The sequence below is a fragment of the Heterocephalus glaber genome, unplaced genomic scaffold (genome assembly GCF_053883595.1).
Source record: "Heterocephalus glaber isolate CG9 unplaced genomic scaffold, H.glaber_assembly_v1.0 deba00001553, whole genome shotgun sequence".
NCBI classification, from domain to species: Eukaryota; Metazoa; Chordata; class Mammalia; order Rodentia; family Bathyergidae; genus Heterocephalus; species Heterocephalus glaber.
The window spans coordinates 5,258,852-5,276,614 of NW_028258344.1; the positions used below are offsets into that span (position 1 = coordinate 5,258,852).

The 17,763-nt window shown below is 44.3% G+C and overlaps 1 pseudogene; it reads right to left on the minus strand.

Annotated features, from left to right (window-relative positions):
• LOC101704515 (SRA stem-loop-interacting RNA-binding protein, mitochondrial pseudogene) overlaps positions 1 to 17,763 on the minus strand; it is a 39,458-nt pseudogene that overhangs the window by 19,459 nt on the left and 2,236 nt on the right.

The following is a 17,763-nucleotide window of genomic DNA, read 5'->3' on the forward strand; positions in this document are numbered from 1 at the left end:
AAAAGCAATTCTAGGTAATAGAGACATGGCAGGGGGTATCACAATCCCCAACCTGCAACTCTACTACAAAGCTACTGTGATAAAAACAGCATGGTACTGGCAAAGAAACAGACTTGAGGACCAGTGGAACAGATTAGAAGATGCAGAAACAACACCAGATACACTCAGCCATCTCGTCTTTGACAAAGGAGCCAAACATCCTCACTGGAGGAAAGATAGCCTCTTTAATAAATGGTGCTAGAAAAATTGGGTTTCAACTTGCCAAAGATTAAAACTAGAGCTGTATCTCTCACCATGCACTAAATTAAAATCAAAATGGATTAAAGATCTAAATATTAAAATAGAAACTCTGAACCAGTTGGAACAGAGGTTAGGTAGAACCCTTGAAGACATCGGTGTAGGAAAAGATTTTATGAACAAAACCTCAGTTGCCTGTGAACTAGCACAATCAACAAGTGAGATCTCTTCTTATTAAAAGGCTTCTGCACAGCAAGAGAAACCAACAGCAGTGTGAAGAGACAACCCACAATGTGGGAAAAAATCTTCACCTGCTCTTCCTCAGACAAAGGTCTGCTATCTTGAATCTATAAAGAACTTAAAAAGATCAGACCTCCCAAATTTAAAGACCCAATCCAAAAATGGGCATCTGAAATGAACAGACATTTCTCAGACAAAGAGGTAGAAATAGCAAATAAATACATGAAAAAATGTTCAACATCACTGGTCATTTGAGAGATGCAAATGAAAACAATACTGAGATTCCACTTCACTCCAGAAAGAATGGCTGCTATCATGAAGTCAACCAATAACAAATGCTGGCGGGGCTGTGGGGAAAGAGGAACCCTGCTCCACTGCTGGTGGGAGTGTAGACTGGTGCAACCACTGTGGAAATCAGTATGGAGATACCTCAAAGAACTAGGACTGGAAGTCCCATTTGACCCCACTATTCCACTGCTGGGGATCTTCCCCAAAGAATTCAAAGAATCATACCACAGTGATATATGTGCACCCATGCTCATAGCAGCACAGTTTGTAATAGCTAAAACTTGGAAACAGCCCAAATGCCCATCAACTGGAGACTGGATAAAGAAAATGTGTTTTTTTAATAAAATGGAGTACTACTCAACCATAAAAAATGAGAAATTAGAGACATTTATAGCTAAGTGGATGCACATTGAGGCAATACTCTTAAGTGAAATAAATAGGACACATGTGTAAATACCGAATAGTTTCTCTGGTGTGAGAAACTGAAAGTGTAAATAAGGACTAAATGTATAATAGGTCATGTGAAATAGGAAGAAAAGGGGCAAAGGGGAAGGAAGTGGGAGGGCTAGGGGAAAGGATAGAAGGGAATGGGATTAATATGAGAAAATGGAAAAATAGGAACAAAATCTTTGTAAATAGGGAAGGGTGGAGGGGGTGAAGGGAGAGCTAGGAATGGGGAAAAAATAAGAACCAAGATGCATTATGTAAAGGTACAATTCCCAATGAGAAATGTAATTGTGTTGTATACCTACAATGTACCAATAAAAGATTTAATAAAAAAAAAAAAAAGAATTTGTTGAGTGGCTTTTGGGCAAAGGTTGGCAGGAAGCTGGCCAGAACCCAAGGGAGAGGCCAATCCTCACCTTGGAGGTCTCGGCTGTGAAGACTCCAGTACAAGTCCTGTCCTTTTAAAGACGTGGGGCTTAGGCCCAGGCAGAGACAGATCTGCTGTAGCACAAGAGAAAGCTGGGAAGAGGGCCAGCTCCAAGGTGGAAGCTTGGCTGAAGGGCAGGCTCAGAGTGACCTTCAGGAGGCAACAAAACAATGACACAAACTGGAAGCTGGTGACAGAATGAGGCCCAGGAGAGCCTGGAAGTGCCCAGGAGGCAGGGAGCAGGTTGCGGCTGGGGAGCCTGGATGTAGGGATGATGCATCCCAGGACAGGAAGAGAGGTGCTTGCACCTGACCTGGTGGAGGTGAAATTTACATTGCTATTCAAAGTACTAAGTAAAGCTCTTTCTTTCCTGTTTTTTTTTTTTTTTTTTCCTAAAAAGACATCAGAAAGCTATTTTTCACTCTCTTACTTCAGTTGAGAAAGGGTTTTTCTTTTTTCTTTTCTTTTTTTTCTGTTTTGTGTTTATTTAATGGGTTTAATCATCTCAAAAATCTTTCTCTTCATCATATGTTTGATCCCCTCGCAAAATTTTTGGTTTTTGTTTTGATTTTTTGGTACCAGGGATCAAAGTCGGGACCTTGTGCTTGTGAGGCAGGTGCTGGAATCACTGAGCTAAATCCCGGGCTACTTTTTGGTTTTTGAACTTGAATGTGGACCTTTACTCCATCACTTATGTGATTTTCATGTTGCACTGCATTCTGAAGTGCTTCTTCTGAAGAAAAGTAAATCCAACACATACCTTTATGAAAGCCAGTCTCTTTATCAAAAGGAAGAATGCACTTTCGTATATGGCCAAACTGAGCAAAGTGTTTTCTCAGCTCATTGGCTGTTGCAGTCCAAGGAATTTTCCGGACAAAAGCAACCTGCCGAGTAAAATTCGTACGCAGTGCCAGGGCACCCCTCGCTACAGAGGCTGCCACCTTTAGACTCGAGAAAGGGTTTTTCTATGTCTTTTCTCTCTCTTACCCATTTACACATCCACCTCATAATGCAATACCATTTTATCCCAGGCTTGCCTGGGTCCAGAGGCTGGAAATCTGAACTTGCCTTATTATTTAAAAAACCATCCCACAGAGGCGTCTAGCAGATGATTGACTCCCAACAACAACAGAATCTGCATCTAAAATAAATTAGTAGATTGCAGATTGATTCATAGGACCCCTGCACTGAGCAGGCCAAACCCATTCTGTCTTCTGAGTTCCGTCTCCGATCTCCTGTCAGTCACCAAATTGATGGAACAGTCTACAGCCATTCAGCAGAGTTATGTAGGCAATCACCTCTCTAATTCTTGCATATAGGTGCCAATATGTCAAGAGGACCCAGGCAAAGGGACAACAGGGTAGCTTTATTTAGTTTTACGACAAGCAAACCCTTGAATACCAAGGAGCTCCTGAGCTTTACAGCAGTAGAAGAAAAGGGGGGAAAAATCACCCGCATGGAAGCTGCCTCAAACTCCAGTAGCCCTCCACGGTGCAAAAAAACATTGCTAACAAAAAGGTTATTCAATGGTTCTTCGAGTACACCCAAAGGTAACAAGTACGGACAGAGCAGATGTCAGGAGATTGAGCACTACTTTGGAAAACTGCCGAGATATTTAAAAATAGCGCTTTCTTATTAACCCAAGCATAATGCTAAAAAGTCCCTTAAAATAAAACTTCCCACATGCCACCTGCATCTGACATGGCAGTAGGATGAATGCCAGGGCGGCCACTGATACTGGAAATGCTCTTAAGAAACAGCCTCGACTGATTGTTCCGGCGCAAACAAATCACAAACTAATTTATGTATTCCTGCAGCTGCAGCTCGGAGAGGCAGGACAGGCAGGCGAGGCAGGCGGAGGAGTCGGACCAATTCACAGTTGACTAGTGCTGCCTCATTCTTTCCAGATTTTGGCATTTAACTATAATTAAGATTTATTGTTCACTAGCTTGCAGGTCAGGGCAAGCATGACAATATGGGTAACTTTTCTGTTTACTAGTAAAATGTCTGGTAGGAGGAAGCCTCAAACCTTCCAAGCAGAACTTGACAGAAATAAATAGCGCCTCTTCACTCCAGGACTAGCGCATTACCGATTTTAATCAGACGTGAGGAGTCACTTGAAGGGAGGGCAGGGACAAATCGGAAAGAGCTAGTGAACTGTGCTGTTGCTTTTGCACCAGAAGGGTACGGGCCAGAAGCCAAATCAATTATTGCTGATCTTCTGGATTTGGGGAAAGGATTGTCTGCTCGGTGTGGGAGGGAGAGAGCCCTTGATGCCTACAAAGGTTATGCAGAAACAGGGACCTGCGGGCTTTCACCGCCCCTCCTTGCCACACAGGGGACAGCCATTCTTCATCTCTGCCCACCCTCAAGGATGCCCTTGGATCAGGTCAGATGGCCCCAGGAGGAGGCAGGCGGGTTCAGCAGTCAGCGGCCACTCACCTGCTTTTACCGTCTGTCTGCTGAGGTCCTGTGTGGGTGACCCTCGACTCAGTGGGTGTGCATGCACAAACGCGGCCGGCGGACATGAACAGAAGCAGCTCATCCCCACTGGTTCATCAGAAGGCAGAAATGCTAAGGCTTTATATGCTTCCATTTTCCAGTATCTATAACTACATGTATATTCTCAGTTGGCCTCCTTGGGATATTTTTGTTAGTGCTTATATCAAATAGAAAAGCAGCACTCACCTGGATCAGAGATTTGAAGCCTGAGCTTATTCCATTTCTCTTGTTCCCTTGCAGACGAGGGAGGAGAAATCTTTTGCTTTTCTGGAGTGCTGCTGACTACATTACAGGATGTAGTTGTACATAATAATGAAAAAAAGTCTCTGTATCTGGTCTGCACTCCAGTAGATTCAAAATGAGGCTTTAAAAAAATTCCATGCCACACTTTGGGGAAAAATTAAGGATAAAACATCAGATGAAATTGTGTGATTTCTGCATTCCCCTGTTTCACACTGTCAGTCAGTACTCCAGCTCTCAGTTCACAGAAGTTGGAGATGGTTGGCCCTGCTCTGTCTGACTCGGTACTCCAAGGTTGCCCTAATTCAGATGCATTTGTTTTTCTCTTGATCAGGAAAAGATCTTGAGATTCTAAGAAATAGAACAGACCTTTTGTTTTGACATTGGGAGAAAGCTATAAAAGCAAGAATTTTTCCAAAGGTGAAAAAAGTGTGAAATTCATGTTAGTGCTGGACACACAAGATCTGTAAAAATACTAAGAAGAAAACTTGTATCTATTTTAGCAGCTTAAGGTGTTTTATCATCCTAGACACCAGAGTTTTAATCTTGTGGGATCCGATTCAATTAGCGTTATGAAATCACAGAAAGGAAAAAAATATTTGTGGGAGTGTAGATTCTAATGTTTCGATATGGCTGTTATTAGTACTGTGTTTTTAACCACTTTTTTTTTTTTTTAAAAGGAGAATCCTTTTAAAATGAGAATCCACTAATGTCACTATCATGACTTTAATGTTCAGATCTTGCTGGTTTAAGTGAGCATTACCCTGTTCCAAGGAAACCTGAGACAGGCACAGAAAGGTCCACGTCAGTCTCACAGAGGCAAACTTGACCCCATAAGTAAGTCTCCTTTACCACTCCAGGGAACTTTGAACTTGGTGATTCTCTGCAAGGTCATTTCCAGTGAACACAAACAGCTACCACACAGCTCTCCCACACTGCTGATACAAGCAAAACACATTTATAAACACGAGCTCTGCCATCATGAATGCAGACACACAAGAAAGGACATGCAGGACACTGCAGCCATTTAGTGAACAGGACATTGTAGAGTCTACCGTCTTTAGGTACACACAGGGTAGGAAGGGGAGGGAGCTGCCCACACACAGAACAGGTGGGAAGCTGGAGGAAAATCACTTGGCTCTCAGCTGGGGAGGGCTTTGTGGAGGAAGCAGGATTTCAGGAGCTGCTGGAATGATTGCAGGAGACAGCTTGACAGGATAGGATGGGGCAGCATTCCAAGCATAGGGACTTCTGCCCAGGAACGGAGGAAATCATGAAGGAGGGAATATGTGTTTAGTTGAAAGGGCAGTGGGAAAAATTCCAAGGATGGAAGAGGAGGAACAGGCCATCTATTAGCAGGGCAATGTGAATGTACAGGATGTAGGAGATCCTCATCTACTCATTTGCAGTCACTATTTTCCCATCTTTGCTGAATATGTAATAATTTCATTATAGTCCTGGGCATTTAAAGCTTTGTTTTTCAGAGTAATATGGGGCTGGGCATGTAGTGCAGAGGTAGAGCACATTCTTAGCTTGAGCTAAGTCCTAGGTTTGATCCCCAGCACCAGAAAAATAAAAAGGGTAACTTGGTACCCACATTGGTCACCACACTCTTAACAGATTGATAAAAATGAGAGATAATTAATCAGACTGCCTAGAATGAAGATGGAAATAAAATGGATCAAAACATAGGAAAAACATCTCCATTACTTGAAATTGTGTTTTAAAAGATGTGTCTTTTTAAATTAGAGAATAGTGGACCTTGGAGTAATGATTATTTCCTGAAACAGAAATAATTGGGAATGTATGTTTAAGGAGAGAAGTGTAAATAATAGCTTTCTGTCTTCAAAGATGAAGACGTCAGTGATTTCAGATCCCTTTAATGATCCTCCAAAAATGCTGAAGGAATATTTATTCCTACTAGTAATTTGTGAGTGATTGGCTGTTTTTTCAAACTCTTCTATACTAATCAGTTTTCTGTTACTATATTGAAATACTTGAATTAATTAACAAAAAGAGAAAAAGTTTGTTTTAGCTCAGGGTTCTGAAGTTTTAGTCCAAAGTCATGTGGCATCATGGACTTCTGGCAAAGACAGTACATCATGGTGGGAGTGACAGAGCAAAACTTCTTAAATTATGAGCCAGGAAACACAGAACAAAACAAAACAAAACAAAACAAAACAGACTCCCCTCCCAAGGGTCCCACATCCCATTCACCAACACACCCTCAATGACCTGCAAACCTCCTCCTAGGCCCATCTTCTAATAGCACCACTATGGAGACTAAACCTTTAATGCTTCAACCTTGGGGACACTCATCAGAACCACAGCAACTTTCTAGGAACAGCATTTATCAGAATTTATTATGTCAGAGGTCAAGAATTGTTTTTTTTCTACTTTGACCTTCCCCAATTGTGATGGTGAATATTTGTCTGTATCTGAATTTCTACCTGTATCTGAATCAATATCTATACCTAATCTATCTCAGCCACTGGCAGCTCTTCTGTGAATTGCCTGTTCAGACCTTTTGCCCATTTTCCCAAGGGCTCTTTGTCTTGTGTTATTCTGTGGAAGTTTTCTATATATTAGATCTGATTAGTGCAAGAGAGTACACCCTTGGTTGTATCCTTGCCAGCATTCAGTAGAACTGATTTTCTCAATTTGCCAAGTTAACAGTTTAAAGAGGGTGTTTTTATGTTGCTGTTTGAGTATATTTATTAATGAGATTAAATAATTTTATGTGTTTATTAGAAATGTGTATTTCTTGTGTAAAATGTCTCCTTGCTGGAAAATGCTGATGGTGTGTGTGTGTGTGTGTGTGTTTTAACTGGTTTATAAGATCTCTTTATAGAACATGAATCCAGTGTCTATTACTTGTTTTAAAAATTATGTTATGCAAATTTTAGGCAGTTATGATATCTATGACCTGTCATGGAGCTTTTTTGCTGGATTTGTAGTGGAACTTCTGACGTTGTGGACAGCACTCTGAAATTTGCTGTCGGTTTTCACTCTCTTGGTCTCTGTTCCCTGTGCTGTTACATAGCCATGTGAGATGCAAGGGCTGGTTAGGGCTTCTCTAATGAACTCCAGATAGAAACCAGCACTCATTAGGTGGCACTACACACTTAGTTGGTACAAATTCAGTCTAAAGTCTCCAATATTTGTGGCATTATATTCTTCACACGTGTGTCCCCTGCTTACCCAAGAACTTTCTCTAGAAAGGATGTGTATATGGCTTTTCTTTCACCTTTTACAGTTTTTGCTTACACGAGTATCTGTTTACATTTTGTGCCCTGCTGCCCAGCCACATTCTCATCCAGGGGATAGCCAGTAAGGGTAGCAGGGGCAACAGACAGGACATGGACCAGGACCGCCAGAGATTGGAAGAGGCTCCCCCTAGAAGGCTGGTCTAGGGGTGCTTATTGGAAGATAGCTGCAGAAGAGCAAAGGGCTCCCTGCCCTTTCCTTCCTGGATTCTTTCCTCTGTCTCTTGCATTTCCTCTTTCTCTATCCTGGGTCCCCCCAGCCCCAAATACTCTTGCCTCTGCCTTCCTTTCATCTCCCCCTTCACCCTCTGCTTTCTCCTCCCTTCTCTTCTGCTTGCCATACTTTCTCCCTCTCTCCATTTCCCTTTTTCCTCCCATTCAAAGTGCACTTAGTATATACTCAGCACCTTACATACTCTTTCATTTTAAAATCCTACACCACAACAATATTTATTCCTGTTTTGCACATGAAAAGTGAAAATATTAGGAAATGAGACATAAAAGGGAGATTTAGCTAGAGAGTGAGGGGGGTTTTGAATGCAGATCTTCTAACTACAGAGTCTGCGTCTGTGGGTGCCACAGTGCTCCACCATTCAGCTCTCAGAGGACGGCGTTTCAGAGGGCAGGTATACAGGAGCCGGGTAAGTGTCCAGTGCAGCATTGCATGAGTGCTCTTCCAGCTTTGTCCATGACCAGACTTGATGCTGTACTCCCTTCCATCTGTGCCAGCTCCAGTCCACCTGTGGCACTCCATCGTCACCTGTCTTTATTCTGTGTCTTTGTTCTCTGTTCATTACACTGTAGTTTTGCGGCTTCCTCCCCACATCTAGGCAGGCACTGTTACTTTGCAAACAAAACATGTTCTGCTTGCCCTAGAAGATGGGTTGTCTGCAGAGATTTCCTGCAGACTGCTGTGTTCATGTGGCTCAGGATTCTTGCAAACTGCAATCACAGAGGGTGGCACTTCCTGCCAGAGGGAGCCTTGTCCTCTCCTTGACCTCTGTCTTATTATCCCTTGTCGTCCATCTTGGATTCCTTCTCTCATATGCATGGAGGCCATCCTCCTAGGCACATCAGGACATCCCAGGCAGCAGGGGAATGGAAGTGGCAGGGAACAGACAGACATTGCCAAGTAAGACTCAGCTCTCACTGGCCCATCAGCCAACCTCTCTCCCTGCCCTCCTGCAGGACCATTGTGGGCCAACACTTGCCCTGTTCCTCAGCTCCGACACTGTCAGTTGTGCCCTCAGCACAGAAAGGTAGAGAGAGAAGGGCGTTCCTGCCCAGCCCTTTGATAGCAACTTCTTTGAGTCCTGTGGTTCTGTTCCCCAGCTGGAGCGGAGACAGTGTTTCAGGGGCTCCGCCTCAGACAATGCTGGCTCCAGCCCCTTTCTTCCCGCTGCACTCCGCCTTCGGCCTGGGAGCCTCTGCACCTCCTCTCGCCAGCCCTTTCTCTCTCTGGGCCACTTGGTCCTTCTCTCTTGGGGTTTAAAAAGGGGCAAGGACTAGGGAGCAAATTCAAACTCTGCTTTTTGGGTGAGGTGAAGCCTTTCACATGAAGAAATAAAAGAACAGACATTAATAGCTTGGAAAACAATGGTAATATTTAATTAACCTTTGGAAATGGCTGATCTGCACATCTGCACGCGTCAGCTCATCTCCAGAACAGAGGCACTGTGCGTGCCAATGCCAAAATCAACACACTGGGCTGTGCATTTCCTCTGTGGGGATTTCACAGGGGGAAAAAGTAAGAATATATCGCCCTTCCCTCCCTCTGGCCTAAATTAGTTGTTTTACTTTTAAAAATTCATGTGATCCACCCGCCCCCGTCAGGGTTGGACAGGGCCTGTTGTGCCGCACATCTGAGGGTCCCAAGCTGAAGCCTGGCTCCTTTCCCTGTCATTGCTGCAGACAGGCTGCAGGCCTCCTGGGGGACTCGGGGTCAGTTCTGATGACAGCAAAAATCAGCTTGATGCACTTGGAGCTCTCCCAAAATGGGACATAGCCACAGGACAAAGGGAATTAGACTCATCTGCAAGTGTCAACGCTCTGGGTTTTTTAGTGTTGTTTTTTTTCTTGTAAAGGTGGCATGCTCTCTTAGTTTGAGAAGACATGTCATGCAAGGAGCATGGAGGTTGGCTCATTAGAATATCACCTGGTTAAAGTAAATCAATGTTGATGGAATTGTTTAAGGTATTCTCCCTCATGGAGCTGGTGTGTCATGCTGATCAATTTGTTACTCCCATCATGGGCTAAATGGAAAGCCCTCCTTCCTGCTCTGTACCCCATACCTGCTTTAAAGAGCATGTCTCATGATGCAATCAGAAGCCCAAGTTGATGGGTGGTGACTAATACATTTCATTTCCTTTTATCAATAGCTAAAGCAAAAGGAATTAGGGAGAGTAATGTGTTGCTGTTTGGGACTTCCAGGAATTAAAGAGGGTGGGCATTAAAACGAACATGGAACAGTTGATTGATACCTTTAAGCTGTAAGTACATGTCAGTTGAGCAGCAGAGTACATTTTGAATGTTTAAAGAAATTGCAACAACTTGTGGTAAGACTTTTGTTGTTTTTAATATGCTTTACACGATGAAAAAAATTGGGGGCATCTAAGAAGCACATGGCAAAACTGTAAGGCTCTGGGTAGGAGTTAAGGCACATGAGGACTTGGTCAAGGTGGAAAGAAGCACAGTTGATCCAATAAAGCAATTATTTGATTGCTAAAGTCACTTATTCCTGCTTAGAAGGATATACCACAGTTGGGCCCAACAATTGCAAAATGATCTTCTCTCTGTTAGTCCAGTAAGATCAATAGATGTGGAGATCAAGAAATAGACTGGACTTTGTGAAGTCTCCCCTTGGTATGGCCAGGGGATGGCTCTCCAGAAGTAGCTCATCAGTGCAGGTCTGTCAGTGACTCACTAAAGTGGCAAGGTCCCAAATGACCACAACGATCATTGTGTGTTCTAAATACCAAATCTGCCAGTGGCAATTGCTGGATTGAGAACCAAGGTCTTTGTGGTCTCTGAAATCATGAAAATAAGGTTTTCTGGAGGTAAAAGGAAATTTGTGCTTTAGTTATGAGCCTGTACATAGAGACCACTTACTACACCCCGCTCTTACACTAGGTACTTCACATGCCGTATTGCATTTACTCCTCACAACAAACCTATGAGGTATGTATTAGTGTTAGCCCCACTTTACAAGTGAGGAATCTGAGGCACAGAGAAGATAAAAACTTGTCTTAGGTCATACAGGATGTACTGATTCTGAATGATAATTCAAGAGTTGAGTCCAAGAAGAATGTACTAGTAGTAGTCATGGCCAATGCTTTACATTTGTTAAGTGGATTTTCTGTTTCATCTTGTTTTAATTTTGTTCAGGGATTAGGCTCAATTGCTCAGTCTAATGTTCACAGTCTATGGGAGTGTTCAGAGAGTGCAGTGTCAGGCTCTCTCAGAAGCTAATCCTCCCAACTCCCTCATCTACTTTGAGAGAGGTGGGTCTTCCCTCTGTGAGAGCAGAAGTAGGACAGATGTGAGATTTTTGGAAGAGCCTTTCCATGCTAAACACACCCAGGGGCCAAGTGGGCCAAGTTGCCACATGAGTGTAGTGGAGAAAATCAACGTGCATATATTCTCCTCTTCTACCTCTTCTTCTTCAAAAAGGGAAGCTCAGCATCAGGAGAAAATTAGAAAAGAAAATCAAGTATAAACCACAGGAGATACTTAGTGGTAGAAAACCATGACAGCTTCCAACCTGGATGCCTGTCCTGGACCCATGTAGCTAATGGTCCACCTGACTGCCAAAACTGACATCTTGAGTGTGGGGCAGGAGCACCAGGGCTCTTGAGAGCACTGGATTGCAAAGTGAGAAGAACCTCAAGGCCCGGAACTGGTTAAGTACCTGCTACCTGGGCTGTGCGTGATTAAATCATCCAAAATTAAAATGTGGAGAGCTGGACAATTTCTCAATAAGGAAATGGCACATGGGTGTGATGTTTTGGGGTCCTGTAACCTAAACTATTTCATATTTTGGGCTGTCTTAGTCTGTCTTCTGATGCTATAAAAGAACACCTGAGACTGGTAATTTGCAAATAATAAAAATCTAGTTGGCTCATGGTTTGGGTGACTGTTAAGTTCAAAAGCAAGGTGCTAGCATCTGGTGAGGGCCGGCCTGCCCTGTTACGTCATGGTGGAAGGCAGGAGAACAAGGGAGTGTGCAAGACAGGAAAAGCATGGGAGCTGAGCTCATCCTTTTCTCCCACTCCTATAAAAACCAGCCCACTTTCAGGATAAAGCATTAATCCGTTCATGAGGGCAGAGCTCTCACAACCCAATCACTCTTAAAGGCTCCACCTCCTGACAGTCACAATGGCAAGTAAATACCAACCCGAGTTTAGGAGGAGGCATTCAGACCACAGCGGGACCAGAACAAGCACAGGTTCCTGAGGTTTGTCTTGGGCCAGGAAGCAGACTCTGCCAAGGGTTCCCTCTGACATTGAAACCAGAGGCTACCAACAGGCAACAGGAATAGCAATGTCACTGATGACTACTGATGGCAGAAATAGCCACCAAAGCCAAGGCACTTCTTCCATGTCCCATGTATTCATGCCCGTCTAATTCCCTGAGCTGCTAAACTATCACTTTCAGTGATTAGCTCGCTCATAAAATCTAAGTTGACTGCCAGGAGGTGGCGAGAGAAAACTGGATGTGCATACAGAAGAGTGGAGGCTGTGGAAATGTGCATATGTGCGCACAGTTTTGCATGCAAGTGGTGAGAAGCTGAGGGTCTGAGCAGTTTTCTGAGATTCCCCAGAACACGGAAGGCTTGTAGGGCGTATGGGAGAACTGACAAGTGTACCAGAAGGCGAGGAAATGGCTGCAAGCAACACTAATGCCACTCCATCTGGAAAGGGGGAACTGTTTAGTACGTCTGGAAAGCATTATTTCTGCAAATAGCTCAACCTCTATCAACTTTCAGGCAGGGATCCCGATCTGCTGCCAAATTGAGATCTCCCTGACGGCACTGTGCTGGGAGACGCTGAGCAAATGAACTAATAGCACAAAGCAGGAAATCTGTAGAGATAGCAGACGGGAAGGTACCACACAGCAAGCACCTGCCTTGCTCCAAAGAGACAGCCGGGGCTTCACATCACATTAGGCCTGGGCTGTGCTGGGGGAGGACTGGACCTGGTGGGATTTGGAACTCAGCAGCCATTTCCAACAATTTCTCACTATTTTTGGGCTCAGAAAAGCCCCAAATAGGGTTAGCCAAATGGCTTTCCTGCATTGATTTTTATACTCGGGGGTATTTTGAAGGAAATTAAATCCATGTGTTTCTGATTCAGTTGCCATTAGCACATGGAAATGCTGTTTTGTGAGAGTTATGTATGCCATGGGTGCCTCGGCACAGTGCTGCGAAATGCTCTAAAGCCGTCTAGCCAGACACGGAGGTGCAAGAAGCTGAGTGTGTTCTGCTGTATGCCATTTCCCTGCCTGTCCAGAAGGCAACATGTTTTTGCCATTTGCATCCTTTCTGAATGTAGCACAACATGTTTTCTTGTGCCTGTTAATCATCTATCATTTCCAATTTGAATGAAGCTGTATTAGTGTGGATGATGAGAAATTGCCTTTAACCACTAATAGTTGGATGGGATTCTGTTTTTGTTTTGTTTCGTTTTGTTTTGCAGTACTGGGGATTGAACCTAGAGCCTTTGCACTGAGCTGCATCCCCTGGCTTTGTTTTTTTAAAATTTTGAAACAGCATCTCACTAAGTCTCTAAATTGCCCAGGCTGGGTTGGAACTTGTGATCCTCCTGTTTCAGCCTCCCACAGTGCTAGGGTTATGAGTATGCACTACATCCAGCTGGGATTCATAGTAAAGCAGCCGCAAAGACTGATACTGGTCTCCACGTCCTGGCACCAAGAGGCCAATGGACAGACAACCTCGGGAAGGCCATGCAGGCCCAGTCTGCCATCCCCAGCAGCAGGGAGGCATGGGTGACAGTGAGAAATGGTGGGAGAATATCGGTCTGGAGAAGGATGGGGGGGGGGTGTTCTTCGGAACCTGCTCTATGCCACCTCTGAACTTCCTCTTTCTTGCCATCTGGTCAAATGCCTTTGGTTTAGGGCCCTTTCTAGGCCTCACATTTTATGAATTAAAAACTGGCCCTTGTCCATAGTTCCCACATTCATTACATGACTGCATGCATAGATGATCCTTGATTTACAGTAGATCGACCTTTTGACTTTACAATAGTGCAAAAGCAATATGCGTTCAGCAGAAACTGTAATTGGAATAGGAATTTTAATCTTTCCCCAGATTAGTCAGGTGTGGTCTGTTACTCTCCTGTGACCCCCAGGCAAAGGCAGTGGGCTCTGGCTTTCTGTTGCCATAGAATCATGAGAAGCCACCATGCGTGCAGTATGTGAGGAGGACTAAGTATATTTTCAGCTTAGGACATTTCCTGTTCTCAGTGGCCTCACTGGGATGGAAACCGGCTGCAAGTCGAGGAGCCTCTGAATGAAGTCCCTGTGCGTCAGGGTTTGTCCTTAATGCTGAGGACACAAGGATGGGAAGCGCATTTCTGCCTTTGGAGAGAAGGAGAGGGGACCGATAGACTGAGTACTGGTTGGGAGTCAGGTGACTACCAGTGCTGGGCTTTACTTGCCGATCTCAGGTCATCACTGTGAAAACTTTCTCAAAGCAAGCATTGGATGGGGGCGATCCCCACCACTACCAAAATAAGAAAATAGAGTGGGCGTTTTCACCCTTATTTTATGAATGGAATTTTATGAAGGACCAGGAAGACTGAAAATGTGCCCAAGGACACAAAGCTTGTAAATGGAGGAATTGGGACGTGCAGTCTCTTTGACCCCAAAGCTCATGCTATTTTCCCTCCTCTTTTCTGTTTTTTACACTTTAATGTGATGAATGCTAACTATACATGTATAATATATGATGTTTTACAGTTGGAATTACAAGGGAGAACGCCTAATTCTGTTTTGGAGATACTTTAAGATTTCACTGAAAAGATGACATTTATTTTGAGTTTTGAAGGATGAATAGGAGTTGACCTGGTAGAGATGGAAGATGGGTTGCAGATGGTAGAGGGAATGGTGCGTGCAAAGATACAGAGTGAAAGGAGTATAGTGAAGAAAAGTATAGTATTTCAGGAACTGAAAATACACTCTGACTTTTTCTTTCTTTCTTTTTTTTTTTTCTTCAGTACTGGGGCGTTAGTCCAATAGGGCCTTCTTCATAATCTACATTGCCAGTCTTTTTTTTTTTTTTTTTTTTAATTTTCTATTTTGAAACGGGTCTTGTTAAGTTGATAAGTTCCCCAGGTTGGGGTTCGATTTGTGATCCTCCCTCGGCTACCCAGAGTGCTGAGATCATGCGTGTACACCACCCAGCCTGGCTCACTTATCTCATCTGGAGAACACTGACTAACGTATAAATTGCTGAAAATTTCAGGTCGCATTTCTCTACGGGCATAGTAATATCTTGATTGAATTTTTTCTGAACTGGCAGTCTTGCCTCACCCTTCTGTCTCCGTAGCTGTGTAGGATCAGACATGAGATCAGGTGGCATTTCCACCAGTGGTCTGATCTGACTCTGATTTTGGTCCACCCTGACTAACTCAAGGGCCAACATTCCACCCACATTAGCTTCCGAGATGGTTTTGCTTTTCACTTGCAAAGGGGGAGAGAAAGCCAGTTAAGAGCACAGCTGGTGACAATTTTGCTCTGAATTCAGAGGTTGTGGAGCAAACGGGAAATTTCATGCTGCAGCCGTGGTAGTTGCCCGCGGAGCTTCAGGGGCTTACACTGTGTGTCCACAACCTGCTTCCCGTGAAATTGCCTGTAAGTGCGGACAGCCTAGGAAGGCGCCCTGAGCTGCTTCCCTCGCAGGCTCTCTGCATTTCCTGACAAGGTCCGTTCGAGCGCACTCGCCCCGTGCTGGAACTGGTGAGCTTGCGCATGCCCTCTTCTCATTGCTGGTTGGCTTTCTAGCATCCTAATAGGCCGTCTGCCCGGTGGACAGCTAGTTCGTGCCTCAGGGGTGGTCCTTTAGCGCAGGGTGTGTGGAAACCACTCAACACAATTCGTGTCTAAGCAGACCTGTGGCTAGAGACGCTGCTGCATTCAGACGCACACAGGAAACCTTAGCTTAACATCAAATATAGCTTAAAAGGACCATAAGTTATAATCATATAATTTTCCTTTTGACCAAGAAATATGCTGCCCCCAAAATGTGCTGCTTGTGGTGGGCCGCACTCCGCCCCACCCCACCCACCCACACTACTGAGTCTGCGCAGTGTGTTGTCCCACAGAGGCATCCTTGAAGCCTCTGGGATCCTGGTAAGAGGTGCGCTGTGCTCCTGATGGAACACACTTGCCTATGTCAGTCTTCAATTTACTGTGAAGTATGAGTCTCTGTGGTGCCATGCCCATGCTTCTAATAATGTTTAAATGGATCCTTCTGAGCCAGGCATGATGACACACACCTGAAATCTCAGCACTTGGGAGGCTGAGGCAGGAGGATCTTTGGAGAGTTCGAGGCCAGCCTGGGCTATATAGTGAGTTCAAGGCCAGCCTGAACTACACAGCGAGACCCTGTCTAAGAAAAAAAAAGAAAAAGAATCTTTCTGTTGCTGATGTCAGCCAGTTGCGAGTCTCTATCACTCCATTTAGATGTAGGGGAGTAATTGGTAGTTCAGAATCTTTCCTGGAAAAAAGAAAAGTCAACATTGGTCAAATGAAAAGGACAGAGTCAGTGATCCCTAAGGACCTATCGGTTCTAACATTCTGTCATTTCACTTATCGAAGCTCTGCTGTAAGTTGAGGCTAGTTCTTTACTCCTCTGAATTAAAGCCAGTCTCGTTCTCCTGTTAGCATTCTTACGACTTGCAGCTTCCATGGCCTTACCCTCACTTTCTCTCTGTGCTTCATTAAAACAAATTCCTCCTTATTTGACCTTTTCCCCAAAGGACATTTTCCTCAAACATATCATCACACACGTGGACATGAAACTCTCTGGGACTGCTCCAAGCTCTCGTCTTACTCCACTTGCTCATCCAAACAGCACCGATAGGGGCTTACCTGCAGCGGGACTGTGCAGTTGGGTACGGAGAAGTCAGAGTTTGCCTCTCCAAGGCTGGCTTTTACAAGAGCAAAGCCATTTCAGGGAACTTGCAGTCACTGTCTTTTCTAACTTGGGCCTGCTCGATGATAGGTGACATTAACTGTGTTCTAAACATGGTGGCCAACAATTAATGTCCTGCACCCATTCCCCTCTTGGCTTCTGCAGAGAGAGGCCAGTTAGGTGGCCTAGAGATGTTGTTGGCAGGAACCATTGCTCCTTTTATTTGGGAATGAAGGACCATAAATGGTGGCTGCCTTCCAAGGTACCGATAAATAAGTAAATACAGAGACTGTTGACATTGGTCTTTCTGCCAAACATCAGTCTGCTTCTCACTTCATTTTGGGAGAGATGAAAAGAGAGAAAGCTTATTGAACAGGTTTTTGAGAAGTAGACTTAGTTCTGCTTGGAATCTCCCCTTCTTTTGGAAATCTTTCAATCGGCTTTCTGGCCCTTACTGGAGGGTGAGACAGTTCTGTCAGACATGAGACTGTGTTAGTTTATTCATAATAATTATCAGCAACAGGCTGAAACAGAGCCATGTTAAGGATGAACTGTTGTCAACAGACACTTCAACTATAGCTTGGAATGATGGCTCAGCTCCAGAGAGAGCGGGCACTTAGTGTGCAGCACACTGCAAGACAGTTTAAGGTGCTGGCCAGGCTCATGCTGATTTAGGAATGCTTCACTCTGGGCTTGATATTTTCTCAGCTCACAGACTCACACAGGTTTTAATCACTGCCTCTTGAGTGAGAGGAGCTTGTGCACTGACTGAGTTTGAAGCCACACAAAATGGTGGACTTGCTAAGCAAGGAAGAAGTGAGAAGAGATATTCTGTTTACTTTTGCATGCCTAGTGCTCGATGGGTTTTTGCCTGTCATATCACAGGCACTTCATGATATTTGTGGAATGAATGAAAGAATTTGGAGATGCTTGGCTTTCCCTCCCCTATGAGCCGCTGCTTCTGT